Here is a 16,569-nt window from a genome sequence, read left to right as displayed (position 1 = left end):
CGCTCTTCTACCCATAATTTTTAAATTCTCTGAATGACACACTAATGGTTTTCAGAATAAATTTAGTTTTAAGATTTCAGCCTATCCTTGGATACGTAGCAAATTGTTTCCTTTTAATAGAAATATTAGTTAGTGTTGAAAGAAGAACAAAAAAGTCAATTAGGTATTTACAAAATAGCTGCCGATCCTTATTAAATTACACATTTCACTTTTTTGTGTGACGGTGATGTGTATTGGATATCATTGTCGTATAGCTTAACAGCATAATTGGTATCACTATTTGATGGTATGGTAGTATAGTTATAAACAGCATCTTCCAAAAAACAAATACAGACCGTTTATTCTGGAAGACAATATGGCAAGGAGAATGAGTGATGTTTGTTGCATGTTTATTGCGTCAGCTTCTGGTGTTTATTTCTAACTAAGCTGCCTTGCAGGCCTCTTGTGTTTTGTTTGTGAAACAGATGAATGATGCATACCGGACCTTTGAATTAAAGATTCTGGGCAAAGGTCAAAAATGAGAGTTGAATTAATGAGAAATATTAACATTAGTCAGAATACTAGTCAAGCAGAATGCATCTGACCCAGGCAGCTTCGCGTAAGCTGGGTTGTATTTACGGTGGCTGTAAATGTAAGGATTGCACAGGCAGATGCTTGAAACTCTGGTGGATAGCAAGCAAAGACCAGAAAAGAAGGTCTCAGAAGATGAAAGCCGTCTTAGTATTTTGTTTCGCATACCCAGAGTAAGCTATATCAGAGTCATCTTTTGCAAACCGTTTCGGTCGTATAACTCATTACATCCTTTCCAAGGGATACCCAGATTTCTTCCCTCACTCCAGTATCTGTCTTAAAAAATGAATATATAAGAGGCAGAGTTCAGCACTGAACATTGAAGGACATCTTTTGTAGTAAGCTATTTCCCCATAGTATTACTTTCTCTCCTTCTTCGCATTGCCATTCTCCAGCAACTCTGTAATGAATCTGCAGTGGCACTTGAATTCAGGATGGGAAATCGGTCTCTAGAATAGCCTGTCTGCTCCTTTATTCTTTCTGAGCACAGCTCAGAACATACTCTTAAAGCCCCACACTATAACTGTATGGCCATGTCACTGAGGACTGCCTCAGTGCCCTGAGGAGTTTGGAACATTCTCTGCTCTGTCTCCCTTCACATTCTCTGGATAAATAAGCAAGGAATTTCATCAGCGAAACCCACTCCTGCTGTTTTCTGCAGCTATACAGTATTTGCAGATCACACTAGAGAGAGACCTGGGGCCCTGAAACAGTTGTATGGGCTGACTCACATCAGTGTTCTTTGGAACTAGAACCTCCCCATGTAGATTGATCAAGTCCACGTGGAAAAGCATTTGAGTGAGATCTCTTCTGGGCCCTGTGTGTTGTCCAATGCATACTCCTTACTTTCTGCCTTCATCTGCTGCTCACAGTGCCACAAATAGCAGGGGCATTTTGAATGGCAGCCCACAGCCTGATGTAGCCTGAAGCCTTCCTGAAGTTCTCCAATAGCCAGACTGAAGGGGTAGCCTAACTTGGCACAGTCAGCTCCCATGTTGTCTATGTAAAGTAGGTTACCCCGTTAGCTGGTCTCAGGTCTTCTCTTGGGATCTTGCCTCATTCCAGATGAGATGGCTCATTCCAGAAGGGAGACTGACATGTAGTAGTATGTGAATTCCAAAAAACCACCATGGGACCAGTATGCAGGAATAAGCCAAACAGAGTGCACAGATTGAAATGAACCTAACACTAGACTCCTCGAACAGCTCCCACTTAGTCACACACAACCTGTTATTTGTAATCTATTATACTTAAATGTATTTCCCTTCCTCTCCCACTTAACACACATACACATCTCTTCCACTGGAGTAAAGACATTATTTGGAAGTTTTAATTTCCAGCTACTGCTGCACACTCATTAGCAAGGAATACCTCTTAGCAGTTCGGTGCTGCAGACTGTCAAAATCCTTAAACAACCCCAAAGCAAACAAAAAGATGCTATGCTAAGATTTATAGGATCTTTTTAGGTGCAGTGACGGGCAAACACACCTGCATGCAGACTCTCATGGTTTTTTACATTGAAAGTGCACACGGTACCGTGAGGAGCACCTTCAGGCACTTTTAGCATCTCCAGCTGAACTTCAGCTCGGATGTTTCTTTAACCCTAGGTATTTCACAAGCAAACGCTGACCGTGATCAGCAAATACCGGTTTGTTCATTAAATGCTGCTATTGCCTCTTGCTTTTTGTGAGATGAGAAGATTGAGGTTAAGAAAGATAGACTGCTGTATGACACTTAAAGAGGAAGTGTTTTTGGGATCACCTTGCTAAAATGTCTTAACTAAGTTAGTGGTAAATCGTTGCTTAAAAGGAAGTGTTACAATGCAGAAATAATTGGGTGGTGTTGGGTTTTTTTCCCCCCTATTGCTGTAGATGAAGGGTTTTTTACAGTGTAATTATTTTGTTAAAATGCAGGATTCTTCTACTCGGCCCGGTCCTTCAGATTGACCTACCAGGTTTTGTTTTGTGATTTATTCAAGCTCTGCTCAGTGGAGGGGATTTGTGAGGGAATCTGTAGCCTTACACCCATCACATGCATCTGATTCCCTGCAAGCCCGTGTTGTGCTCTTAAATAGGTAAACATTTAGATAGTATTGTACTTAGCAGATGCATTGAGGCACTTATGAACGAAGCATCATCAGGCCAGGAGAGCAGTAGATACTGCTGAGGGATACTAGCAAAAGTAGATGAGGACAGTAACATGAATTATTACAAATAATAGTATATGGGAGAACACTTGGCTCCTAAGAGTTTGTGAAATCACTTCCGTGAGTATGGGCTAGTCATGCCTCTTATAACCTCCCTGAGGGGAAAGCAGTGTCTGTAGTTTCTGTGCTCAAGTCTCTGCTCTGTGGATTCTCGTTTTTTATTAATTTTCTGAGCTTTTCAAGTCTATGTCACATAAAGCCAGCACAGCAAGAGCTCTGTGTCTAGGAGAGGTAAAGTGACATAATTTGCACTCGAGACTCTTTATAAAGAATTCCCAGCAAGTCAGGCCTAAGTGAGAACGTAAGTGTATTGATGGCACGTCTTTCCTCCTAAGACCTCGCTGCTGGACATCTACTCGATTATGTTGGTATTTTAAAGTGCCTTTGGCTTTCACACTGATTTTAACAATTAAATAAAATGGCCTTGCAGTTTGTCGACTCTGAATCTAAAAAAGGAATCTAGCCTGTAGGCTATTCTTGGCACAAATATTCCCTTTAAGACAAGAATCATACCGGAGCTATTCTCTGATTCATTGTTTTGTGCTAAAAGATAGTTTGCATTTTGTCATAACTTCTCCTGCTCTGTTTGCAATTCTGTCTCTGGTACGGTAATGCACATATTACCTTCTTTTCCTTCTTCGTGTCTTGGAAAATTCAGGAAAGAAAAATGCTTAAACAACCTATTCATAATCTCAAAACGTAGTATACTCCAACAAGTCAAAGCCCTTTACAAAACGTAACCCCACAGAGAGTGCTAACCCATGGCACAACATTCAATTGGGTGCACTAAGAAAGTGCAATTTATTTTTTGTTCCTACTTACCAGCCATGCTTCCTTGCTCCTCTGGGCCTTGGACTCGGTATTTCTGTGGGCAACTGTAGGCCTATATGATAAGATTTCAGGCACTGGTTGCGTTGCAGCATTTATAGGGAAAACTTTATGCCTCTCCTTACGTTCAGACCAATTATAATGCACATTAGGTGGGTGAGGCAGGTAAGTCATACCAGTGGGCATGTAAACTTCCTAGTGACCATATATTAGCTCATGGGTTTTAATGCATTACACTTATGCAATTCAGGCTGTTTATCCAGAGGGTTGACTGAGATGCTTAGAAAAGTAGACCATTTAATTGCATACCTGGAATCCAGAATCTCACATACAACAATGCGTCACTGGGGAAGGGAGACTTTTTGAGTCAGTATGAATTAATATAATTTCCCAATATGATCCACAGTTGAGTATTCATGCAATAAAAGTGTATATTCAGGGTAAAATTCATAGGGTTTCCTCCCTATGAGTGTACTCCTAAGTCTAGAAAAAAACCCCAAACTTTACCTTGTTAGTCCTGTTTTTTGGGATCACCACAGTAATGGCTTTGTGTCAGCCTCTCCTTAGAGCCTCTGTGAATTGTACTAATGGTATTAATGCTGTACACGTATCATAAGATACTGACAAACCCCTGAATGCTGAGTCCACTTTGAAGAGTAGATCTCAAGTGGTAGTTCTCCCTGCATAAAGAGAAACTTCACCCTCATAAAATAAAGCACTCATTTTGCAATAGGTACAAATTAGGATTCTTGAGTTGTGCTTCTACAGAATTTACTCAAGTTTCTGACTGTAAAGACACAGCAATAAATGTTAAAATACTTATATTTTATAGATGTGAAGAAAATGAATTTGTTAGCTTAGCCTGACGATACTCCTTTTTCTCAGACTAATTCTTAATTTTTGGTGTCAGCCCATTAACAGTTTCATCATTGGATCTCCCCTAGCCGCCTGCCACGCTGCCCCACGACCCGCCGCCCTCCATACAGGAACTTCCATTTCCTTACAGTTAAACGGATTCGTATAAGGTATTTTATCTCATTTTATTATTACTTCATCTCACTTATCTGTAACAAGGAGAAGAAACTGAAGCAATCTCAGTTCTTACCTTGAAGAACCTCAAGGGCCAAAGAGTCAGAAATGGGAAAGCGCAATATTTATAAAATGGGGCAATAGGCATGAGAAACCACTGAGAAATTACAGTTGACAACACCTGGTGTGATGACAGTTCCTGGAAAATACTGAAATGGATAAACTCGTTAGCATCTAGTAGATGATTAGCAGCTAGCACAGAGTTTCAGAGAAGTCAGCCAAGCCCGTCTCATTTTTTATCCGTGACACATCAGTACTCCAGAGAAGTATGAAGCATCGGCTCTCATATGTGCCGATTTGATTTGCAACAAGATCCCACATGCTATTTTCATAAGCACGCTTTGAAACCTTGATTACACAATTTTTCTGTTAGTTAACTGCGTAACTTGTAAAAAAACCAAAAGGTGCATTGTTTCAATGGACCACTGTCAAACTGGTAGGGCACAGAGACTGAAGCGCCATTAAAAGCTGCCTCGGATCTTTGGCGTTAAATACGCTCTTTCTGTTCCTAGTCAAACTTCAGTTGAGGTCCTATTTTAGTCCCGGGATGGTGTGAAGAATACTGAGAATGGAGAGCTTAGAAAAAATAGAAGAATCAAGTTGGATCAGTCTAAAAAAGAGGTAACTGCAGAGATATGACGATGATTTTTGAAAAAGGTGAAGCGTGGTTATAGAAAGAAGGGGCTGGATGAGGAGTCGTGGTCTTAAGCGCTTTATTCTTTGACTAAAGACCCTGAAGTGAAGCATCAAATAAAGAATGTTGGCTGTGAAGAAAAGTGCTCAGCTAGGCCCTCTTGGTAGGTTGTAAAAATGTTAATAATTGTTTCCATGGAGATGAAGGATGGACTGAATACACATATGTGTCAGAGAACACGTACGTGTGGAGTTGAGTTATCCTCGGGGAATTTATTTTTATGTCAAAGCTGTGACAGTAACACCTTTTCCCCTTGTCGCACACTCTCGGTACTTGACACTGAACCATACCATGTAGAGCGAGCCTTACTAGTGACATTTAAATATTCTGCATCCAGTGTTGATCCAGTCTCGATTGTCTTGCCGTTGCTTTATTGCTGCAACTGACTTACCTGCAGTGAATGGACTTTGCGTTGTGTCCTACGGTGATGAGTAACCAAGTTTGTGACTGATACGACACAGAAGCCTGCAGACTTCTTGAGTGTCTTGTACATCTTAATAACCACTCATTTCAGAGAAATAATAGGATGTTTCTAATAGAAACAGAGTAACGTTAGTGCTCTGTGTCCAGTATTGCATCAATTGATATTCTTGTTTCTGCCAATATAGGGCAACCCACGAGACTTACCAGGAAGCCCCCACAGCAGTCTTTGTGAACAGAGAATCTGTCCTGCATTCAGTCACTTGGGTATTTCTTCTCCAAAAGTAGGCATTTACATGAATGACGTGAAACTAACCATGTATTTTACCTTGGGCAGAGAAAAGCTGCCTCCTTTTTAGAATCTATTAAAGTTCTTTGGGTTTTTGTACCTTAGAGCAATGAGTTTCACAAGCTAATTATGAGTTGTGCAAATAAGGTCTAAATATTTCCTTTCTTCACTCAAGAGCCACCAGTTCTTACATTGCCAGGATTAAAAGGTACCCATGGCTTTGCTACACTTTATCGTTCCATGCTTTGTATTCCTCTACACTGTCATGTGTTACAAGTATAATCCTCAAAATTTCAGACTTTTTAGTCTCTTTTCGAGCGTATTTGAAATCTCGTAAAGAGAGCCTGCACAAAAATGCAATGGGTGGAATCCATAATAAGAAAGGATAGGATTGGAATGTGCAAAACGAACTTGTGAGAGAATTGCAAATAGCATGCTCGGTGAACTGATACCCACAAGGAAAGTCCTGCAATAGTTGGAAAGTGGAATCAATTGTTTGAGAAGGAAGAGAATAGAAAGAAGCCGAACAGGTGTGAAAGACTGAGGAGCGGAAATAAGAAGGTTGGGAAATGGGATAGATCACAACAGAAGTGGGGAAGATGAAAAATTCATACATTTGAGACAAAAGAGAAATAGAGAAATCAGATGGAAAGTTAGGCAGCAGGAGTACAGCTAAGGGGAAGAAGAAAACCACACTTTCTGGTGTTTTTCTCACGGAAGAAAAATTCCTATATAAGAGGAAAAAGATCACGGAAGTCAGGGAATCTAGGGAGTTAAGTCAAAGATGGAGAAAACTGAGCCAGAATGATGTTTTAGTACTCATTAAAGCGCAAGAAGAGTAGAACTGAGGAAGATGAGAATGAAGTTTGAGGAAATTATCATCATCTTTTTCTAAAACAAGACCTAGTGTAAGACCACATGCCTGTAGCTGTTCCATGTTTTCCAGTTGCATCTGCTAGCCTAATAAGCGACCGTTTCACCCTGCAAATGGTATTTGTTGTGTAACTTTGGACCGCTACAGCAACGGCACCACTAGAATAGCATTGGTATTTTGGCAATGCTGAATTTGTCCTAAGAATTTAAAGCAGAACTGTGCCTGGAACTACTCTGTCCATAAATCCTTTGACTCAGAGACGTTTTCTCCTTTTAGCAGAAAATCATGTAGTGCTATACAGTGGGGCTATGCATAACTAGGATGTTTCAGGTAGCGTCAGATCCTTTGGCAGTCAACTGTTGAGAGCTGGGCTTCAGATCCAGCTCTAGCAGCTGGCAAAGTAGGAAACCACGAAGGCCAGAAGCTGATGAGAAGTCAGTGAGGTGCCAGGTTTTTGGGTGTGTGTCCGGAGTGCTGGAAAGTCCCAACAGTTGTTACCGCTGCCAAGCGGGATACACCCTGCTGTGAGGGATGGCAACTACTATGGGGATAGATGCTGCCTCTGTCAGAAAAAGCGGTTACCATCCACACCTCCTGTCACACCAGGAGTCCTTTTTCTATTGGGTGCTCTCCACAGCTCTACTGTACATCTCTGTCCTTTTCCTTATTCTGTTTTCTTGCATCAGAGGCAGCCAGACAGGCACTCAGAGGTTTAGAAAGGCTAGATATTCATTGTGCATTTGGACAATTCTGTCTGAAGCTGTCTCTGGAAAAGAATTCTTTGGAACTTATGACTACAGAGGAACAGGTCATGCTCACAGTATACTGGACTACAAACACTGTATCGTGGTTTTCAGAAGGTTTTTTCCCCAGTCACAGGCATAGCATTTACATAAACTAATCAAACCTGTTCTGCAGAATCTAGGACTGTATACAAGTACTGCCTCTGTAGCTCATATTTACTCACAGCCACAGGACGTTTCTCAGTTTCAGATCAGACTGAAGACATTTCTGACTACCATTGTCACATCGTACTTAGCTTTGAGGCTGTCCTGTGATTGTTTTGAGTTCTTCCAGCAATAAAGCAGCCGATGGGTTTGGAATGCGTGACTATGGCTAAAATAGAGTATTAATGCATATATTTCACAAACTAGACCGAATCTGTGAGTCTGACCTGGAGTAAGGCGAATAAATGACATTTGGGGAGAGGTCGGCAAGCAAGAAACACAACAATCAAAGCAAGGTATTTTCTGAGGGTTATTTCCAAGGCGATAGATCAGCCCATATTTGAGAAGTGTGTATCATTACAAGTTAAAAAAAAACCCATCAAAGCATTAAAGAAGCTGCCTTGTTTGCTGGTTTTTTTTGGATGAGGCTAATGAAACTTTTTAGCTGTACCACAAGGCAAGTGCTTTCCAGCATAAGAGAACGGTAGATGCTGTCGTTTTTGGCTGTAAGTTCAACAGCAGAATCATTATTTTGGAGGGAATTTAGTTTTGAAAGTCCAAAGACACTTCTAACTGCAGAAGAGAGGAAGGAACCGTGGGTAGGATATTTTTATTGGCAGATATTATGGCTTTGATACCGTCCATTATTTGTCCATGGAAGATAATAATTTCGTAGCAAGACCATCACAACGTTGTCAGCTTACCTCGAACCCTTAAAGCTAGTATCTGAAGTGAACAGTATCTCTATAGCTGGGGAAACCAGCAAGGTAGGTGCCGTAAGTAATCTGGTATCCTAAGTCCCACCCCAGTACATCACTGTCAGCCCTTTTGTACTATCTAATCTTGACTTTTATGACGAAAATACTGGAATGTTTCCATTTGGATTTTTTTGTTGGGTTTTTTTTTGTTGTTGTTGTTAGCAAACAACTTTGTAATGCACGATACTGCGGTAGTTTATCCTCTGTGTTTAGCAGAATAACCATTGGCATGTCTCGTTGGCTACATGGAGAAAGAACAGGTCACTAGTACCAAATACCCCGCAATTTTTAAACCGTTGCTGTTGGTATTAACAATAACAACACTGACTATTGCAAAGGATTCTACAGATGGTTCAGGCATTTTTGTTTTCATTCAGTTTAAACCAGTGGCATTCTGAAAAGCCATGAAATCTGCAGGACGTTTTCATCTGCAGTTTGTATTTGGCAGATGAAATCTGGTTTCAAAGCCTCACATATTCAGGTAAACGGAAATATTCATTTTCTTGGCCTTGTCATTGTTCAGGTTGCTCATATTAGCACAGCTGTGCATGTGTCCTCATACAGAATTGTTTAGGACATTTCCTGTAATTTCATACTCTGCTAATTTGGAGAAACCTACTTGTTTTAACAGTTATTTCTTCTTTGTGAATGGTGAAATAAGTTATTGGTGTAATAGCAGAAATTCTAAGTGTGCCAAGTCTCTTCCTCTGGGCAAAAGCAGGGAAGAAGTATTGCCTCAAAAAGGCAAACTATTTCAAGCTTGCTGTGTCCTCGCTTCCTCAAATAGCTCGCTGTCTTTGAGGTTCTTCTGCAACCACGCTCTATTAGATTTTGGTGACATTTTAAAATAATCAGCTGGTGGTGGAAAATGAATATAGAAAAGCTAAATGTGAGACTGTGTAGAGAGGAAGGCAGTTTTTATTCTAAACAAAGCCAATTTCAGTTGCTCACTATTATTCTTCTATAGATTTCATCTAGACAGTCTTTCATCTTTGTTTTCCATACACACATTTTAATAATGGTCAAGGTGTGTATGCCTGGCTAGTTCAACCGAGATTCTTTGTGGTGAAACAGAGGACAAAGGATGCCAAATTTGGAGTCATCGTCATGTTTCGTGGTTTCTTTTTATGATCATTTTGTGCTCATTTTGGAAGTACCTTTTGTACCTTTCAGGGACCCAAGTCCATGAATCGTTAAGCAATGTTGCTGATTGTCAGCCCATTCCATGAATTTTAGGCTGTCCTTTATTTTCCCAGTCTAACTGTTTCAAGACTGACTATGATCTCAATGACCTGCTGGTGCTGTCAGGTCACGCCATTCTTTTGTCGCTTCTTTTTTCGTAATTCCTTCTGGTGCTTTCATAGATATGTTTCTCTGTGTAATTTATGCATTTCAACCTTAATATTTCTATTACAAATTTCTGCATTGCAGCAGTGTGTCAGGTCATATGAATGAGCTCGTCGAGGGAAGTACACTGTCTCAAACAGGTGACAAGCTGTAGAGAGGATCCTGGGCTAAGTGCTGTACCTGTCACACTGAAATTGCATTTGAAGGGACTTTTGCACTGGTCATTCTGACAGAACAGCATTCATTACCAATGAAAGTCCATCGGTGTAAACTAGTTCACTCCTTTGTTAGGGCGTGAAGGGTTCTTTTTTTTTCCCCCATGACTTTTTAGTCACTAAACACAACGCTATGAACGCTTTTGGAAGCAGGACAGGGAGATGAATCGTCTGAAGTGACTGTAAATATATCAGTGCTCTTTCATATGCTGTTGCTCTGCTGAGCGTTACCCAATAATAACAGTGCTATGCAGACTTTTGTAAGAGGAGATCCAGAATTTAGATAGCAGTAGCTTTGTCTGAGAGGGTCTACGCCGTTCATTCACCTGCAGATCCGGTTTTGGTTGGATAATGGCCTGTGTGGTTCCTGGAAGCTCATTAGACGTCATCCATCCTGAAAGGAGCTAAATGCTGAGAGAACTAGGTGTAAAATGTGTTTATACGAGGGTTTGTGAGAGATTACCAACTAGTAGAATAATATTGAACCAGAAAAGAACCTCACTGTTTTAGGGAAGATGTTGCAGGTGAGTATAAGATGATGCTCCTACCTTTCTGATAACCAAAAGTTCACCGCTTTCCAGATTTTTAACCCTGTAGCACATGATGGCAAGTGATGTATTGGGACCTTTCTTTCGAGGGAAACAAAACAAAATAGAAAAAACCCAACCACCACGCTAAAGAAAAAGGAATGTGTGTAAATTTAACAGCATCTCTATTGAAATGTGGACTTTTAATTGTTTGTTACAGAGATGGAGGCAATGGCAGCAAATGTTAAAAGGTAGCTGACTCCTGGTATCACCAGAAGCTCCTACAGAAAGAAAGATTTCAGCCCGGTTAACTAAGATTACTGTCGATAACAATGATCTGTTATTTGTGTCTCTCTGTAGCTATTGTTAACTGTGTCTTGCTTAGCTCTGCTTTGGAGAGTCCTGCTTGTAATTTTATATGCATATGATAAAACAGAAAGAGACTGTGCTTATTCTTCAGATGGTCATGGCTGGAGTTAAAGACACCAGACAAATATAAACCAGGTAAAAAAAACCCAGAACAACAGACAAATAACAAAATCAAATAGACCCAATTCAAAGTTACCTCCATCTCCAAACAAGAGAAACCAGGTTTCTCCTTGTGATTAGGAGAATAGCTCACCAACATTTCCTGCAGTCTGTGTATGTAACACAAAGTACAATATATACACATACATTTGTGTGTGATGAAGAATTACCTTTTAAAAGCTACAAGGCTCCAAGTTACTATCCTAGGATAGATGGTTGTCAGGTGACCAAAGCTACGGAAAAGGAAGTGGGAGGACTTATCTAAATTACGAAGTTGAGAGATCAATTTCAGTAAGGCTCAATTAGTGCTACCCCATAAATTGTGAATGAGAACAACATTGGAATTGCATTACTTTCGGGTTAGATCAAAACTTCAGCCACTCAGAGGCTGTTTGGCAGCAGTCTCTTTTTTTCAGAATGGTAGGGGTTGGAAGGGACCTTAGAGATGATCTAGTCCAACCCCCCTGCAGAAGCAGGTCCACCTAGATCAAGTCGCACAGGAGCGCATACGGGCACATGCTTGAAGCACACAGGTGTGCCGTCGGTTGCTGGTGCATGTGTGGTGCGAGGGGTTGAAGCACACAATTCTTGATAGTTTTGCATTTAACAAAGTATTTCCCTGTATGGTTTAGGTAGGCATTTATTTTTTCTCTCTATACTCTGGGAAAGCCAAGTTTAAATCATTGCTACAAGAGGAATATCATCCTTTCCCGGCAGGCTGCCTCTTTCCACCCCATGCTTTACACACTGTAAACCTGAGACAGAGAGGAAATCTCTGGGGGGTCTTTGCTCTATTTTTTTCCTTTTTCCCTTGCCTTTCATCATCTTTTTTTCTTTCTATATCCATTCTAGTTTCTGTCCCCATTTCGTAACTTTTTCCCCTTTCATAGAATCACAGAATGGCAGGGGTTGGAAGGGACCTTTAGAGATCATCTAGTCCAACACCCCCTGCAGAAGCAGGACAACCTAGATCAGGTTGCATATGAACATGTACAGACAGGTCTTGGAGACCTCCAAGGAAGGAGATGCCACAACCAATCCGGGCAGCCTGTTCCACTGCTCCCTCACCCTCACAGTGAAATAGGTTTTTCTTGTATTTAAAGGAGACTTTTTGTGTTCCAGCTTCATCCCATTATCCCTTGTCCTGTTGCTAGCTACAATAGAAAAAAGGGATGTCCCAGTCTCCTGACACATTAATAAGATCTCTCCTCAGTCTTCTTTTTTCTAGACTAAACAGCCTCAGTTCCCGCAGCCTTTCCTCGTATGAAAGATGTTCCAGTCCCCTCAGCATCTTGGTGGCCCTGCGCTGGCCTCTCTCCAGCAGTTCTCTGTCCCTCTTGAGCTGGGGAGCCCAGAACTGGACACAGGACTCCAGATGAGGCCTCACCAGGGCAGAGTAGAGGGGAAGAAGAACCTCCCTTGACCTGCTGGCTACACTCTTCTTGATGCATCCCAGGATGCCACTGGCTTCTTGGCCACAAGGGCACATTGCTGCTCATGTTTAGGTTATTATCAGTCAGGACTCCCAGGTCTCTCTCTGCAGAGCTGCTCTTCAGCAGTTCAACCCCTGGCCTGTACTGGTGCAAGGGGTTGTTCCTTCCCAGATGCAGGACTCTGCACTTGTCCTTGTCCTTTATTTCCCTAATAGCCATTGATTTTAATTGTTCCTTCTGTGCCTACTTTTGTTCCTTTTGCCACTTTTAACTTTTTTCCTTATTTCCATTACAGTGAAGCTGCTAAATGAGCATTACCAAGTGAACAAATGTTTAAAACTACCGACTTTCATGGTGACCATATGCTCCACCTGTAGAAGAATGACTGAAAAACAAATAAATCTAATGACCCTTAGCTGCTTCTCCAAATTAACTCTTCCCTAATCTAAGAAGTCATAAGTAGCGATGGACCAGGAGACCTTTTTGCAGAGACAGCCACCAACAAGGGGTAGAGAAAGATAACCAGGCGGTGAAGCCACTTGAAGATAACAACAAAAGGAGTGCATGTGCTGAAGCGAGCAGAATCCAGGAGTTCATCCAGTGGATAACTGAGGAAGACTATCAGACCCCTAGAGGAAGTAAACGACAGCCACAGCAACTGCAGACATGATAAATAGATGCAATTTGGCAGTGAAAGACCGTGACATAATGAACTGTAAAGGTGTAAAAATAAATAGGCATGTTTATAGTAAATAACCCCACTAAAAGTGTTGGATGTTCACATTTTGACATATATAAAAAAGCATACTTTAGTCTTTTGGCACACACGTTTGGTGGAAGGATCCCCCCAGCATCTGGCACCGCATTAAAGAATACCTGCTTCATAACAGCCCTGTCATTACCGAGTGCTTATTTGGGAATCCTTACCCAGCCACACCTAACTTCCCACTTTCAGTGAGGAATGTTAATAAAGCAAGGGGGTTTGGAAGCTTTGCCTTCAAATCAGTTGGCACCCCAGATGAACTGCCTCGCGTTCCCCAGGGGCCCCTGGAGGGCCTCCTCCCCTCAATCAAATCCCTGTGGGAACATCTGAAAACAGTATATAGATGGCTTCCATACAGTAGGGATTCAAACCTCTTTTGTAATAAGCTGGCTGCTAGGGAAAGAGCGATCTGGCAGCTCTAGTATCTCGGTACTTCTGTAACTGAACTCTAGTTTTTGCATACTAGTCAATGACTTTTGCAGCATAAGGAACTACTTTTGGCATATTAATGTCAGTTGTAATTTCGCTTGTGACTACTGGTATTCTGTTCACTGCATTATGGTTGTCTGGAAGTATCGAATATCATCAGGATATGTTTTGAATATAACTCTGAGAGCGAGATTGAATTGGGTATCACTGAGAGTCTAAGCCCAGCTGCCCCTCTGACACCTGAACACAGGCTGGAACGCAAAGGGGACTTATTTTCTGCCAAGATTGCCTCGCCTTCTGACAATTACAGTGAATAATCTACCTGAAGGTGCACTGCCCCACCACCTCCAGCGCTTTTGCAGGGTGCCCGTTTTACAGCCCGCTAGTGCAGGTCCGTAGCCGCACGTTGCAACGTCGCCCGTAATAAGTGACTCGGTAGCTCCGCCCCGTGGCGAAAAGCCGCACTGCAGCGCCCAGCGATAACTAATGCTCGCTACCGCCGCCATGTGGGCAGGCTGCGGTCCTGCAGCCCGGGACCCGCACACGCGCAGCCAGCCTCGTAACACCGGCTTCGAAACTGCTTTCAGCTATAGTGTTAGGGTTACAGCTCTATTAGCAATGGGATTGAGCGTAATTGTACACGTACTAGGAGACAGAGCTAAATTTAGGGTCAAAAGGAGCGAATTTGACTACAGTTTAGAAAGATAGCACAGTCCTCCGCCTATGCACCGGGAGACCTCCAGCGGACCGCTATCACTTTTCAGCCCCCCCGGCACACGCGCGACAAGGACAGTTCCTACCAAAGCAGGGAAAATAGCAAAACTCTAAAAAATAGCAAAAAGGAAAAAAACCCAACCCAAGCTTCCCCTCAGACGCCCCCACTGCCTGCGCGGGGCTGTGCTGCAGGACAGCCTATGCCTGCTTTGACTGGGCAGTTCAGAATTTCGTTAGAACATTGTTGTTGATTTTACTGCTGTTTCTTTATTTTTTCCCCCTTAAGTTCTTAATCTTGCTGTTTTCCATTTTTTTTCCCCCAGTGCCCTTTTTAATCCAATGTCTGTCTCTGTCTTTAAATATTTATCACAGTCAGGTACTCTCTTTGGTGGAGACTTTTATATCTCTGATTAATTTAGTTCTTGTTCCTGTTGTAGCTTCTGCAGTGTGAGTTCTGATCTCATGGTCTCAGTTGGGTTTCCAACATCCTCACTGAGGTTCTGGGGAATTGATGGGGCTTCTTGGCCCCAATCAGGCTTGCAGCACAGTATTCTCAGAAAAAGCCACAAGGCACAACAAAAGGCAGAGAGGCTCTGCCAGGCTCCACAGAGCCCAGCAAAAACACCACGGCAATCTGGCATGTGGTAGGGCTTCCTCCCCCTTTTACAGCCTCTAGCATTTCAGTTTGATACATTAATTCTTAATTGCTATAACCCAAAACAACCTACTTCCCTACCTAGTTTAGTAAAAGAACTATTTCTTTTCTACCTAGACAGCTACTCCTAGACAGCTAAGTTTTAATTCTTACCCAGTCACAGTGCTGATGGTAGAAGCACATTGGTGCTATAAGACCACTGTCATAATTTTCACTCAAGACAGTTTCTTCTATCCAACATTTTACAACTGAGGACAGCACTTCTGAGAAGGGCTGTGATGCAGCAGGTCAGCACCACGCAGCCCCTCACTGCAATGGGAAAAAGGCTGAGTGCTTTTGCCAAAGCTCACCCTCTTTGAGATACTTTGATGGGATCAGCAGCAGCAAACAGCAGCATAACATTGCCCCCCTCAGACTCTTTCTCATATCGCAGCCTCAGCTCGTGGGAGGGATGCTGTCACAGCAAGAAAACCCCAACCTCCCCAGCCCCCAGCACAGCTCCCCTGCCCAGAGCACGCAGGGCCCAAGGAGACCGGGGAGGTCCCAGCTCCTGCTGGACCTGACACATCAGGTTCCCAGGCAACACCTTCTGGAGCCTGGTGAGTCTGGGTTTTTTTCCCCTCAGTGATCCACAGGATCAGCTTTGTGCTTCTTCTCAGCCCTCCACAGTCATTTGAGGTGGGACTGGGGGAGGCAGGGTGGGAGCAGGGCTGCAGGAGCTGCTGCATGGGCAGGTCACACATAGAGAGATGCTCCCAGCACCACAGGGAGAAGGCAGCCCATCCATCTGAAACCCCACCAAAGGTGGGATCTAATGCTGCGTCACTCCACTTACACAGGCTCTGCCCAGGCCATAGCACAGCAGAGCCAGAGCTGAAGGGAGTCCCAGGTCTTCTTTAGCCAGGGCTAAAGAGTCCATAGTTGCCCCATACCTTCATTTCTACTGTCGAGGCCAGACATTTGGATCTATATCCAAAGCCAGGTGCTGGGCCAGCAAATGGAGCAGCACAGCCCCAAGCATGGCAGCCAGATCCAACCAGGAGCAGGGGTCATCAGGCAATATCCCAGTGATGAGGCAGGTCCCAGGGCAAGCTGGGAAGTCAGTCTGTCCATCGGGGCTGGGATCAGGTCCAGGAGCACCAGGCAGGGTTGTAGTGATGGAGTAGATCTGATATCAAGCCATGAAGACAGTCAGCAGGTTGGAGTCAGGATGAGGGGCCCCATGGCCAGACATTGATATGAATGCACAGGAGCCCAACACTCCTCCCACTCAGCTTAGGAGA

The 16,569-nt window shown here is 42.8% G+C and overlaps 1 long non-coding RNA gene across 3 annotated transcripts in view; it reads left to right on the top strand.

The window, feature by feature from the left end:
• The window catches only part of LOC133626936 (uncharacterized), a 71,116-nt gene extending 57,518 nt beyond the window's left edge, over positions 1 to 13,598 (top strand). For all 3 annotated transcript variants that reach the window (XR_009819847.1, XR_009819845.1, XR_009819846.1), the window contains exons 5-6: positions 4,515 to 4,629; positions 13,021 to 13,598. This is a non-coding gene — a long non-coding RNA (uncharacterized LOC133626936). The remainder of the gene's footprint in view (positions 1 to 4,514; positions 4,630 to 13,020) is intronic.
• Positions 13,599 to 16,569: the final 2,971 nt, after the last annotated feature.

This window comes from Colius striatus, chromosome 16, assembly GCF_028858725.1.
Source record: "Colius striatus isolate bColStr4 chromosome 16, bColStr4.1.hap1, whole genome shotgun sequence".
Classification (NCBI taxonomy): Eukaryota; Metazoa; Chordata; class Aves; order Coliiformes; family Coliidae; genus Colius; species Colius striatus.
This window is presented reverse-complemented; position numbering and strand designations above follow the sequence as displayed.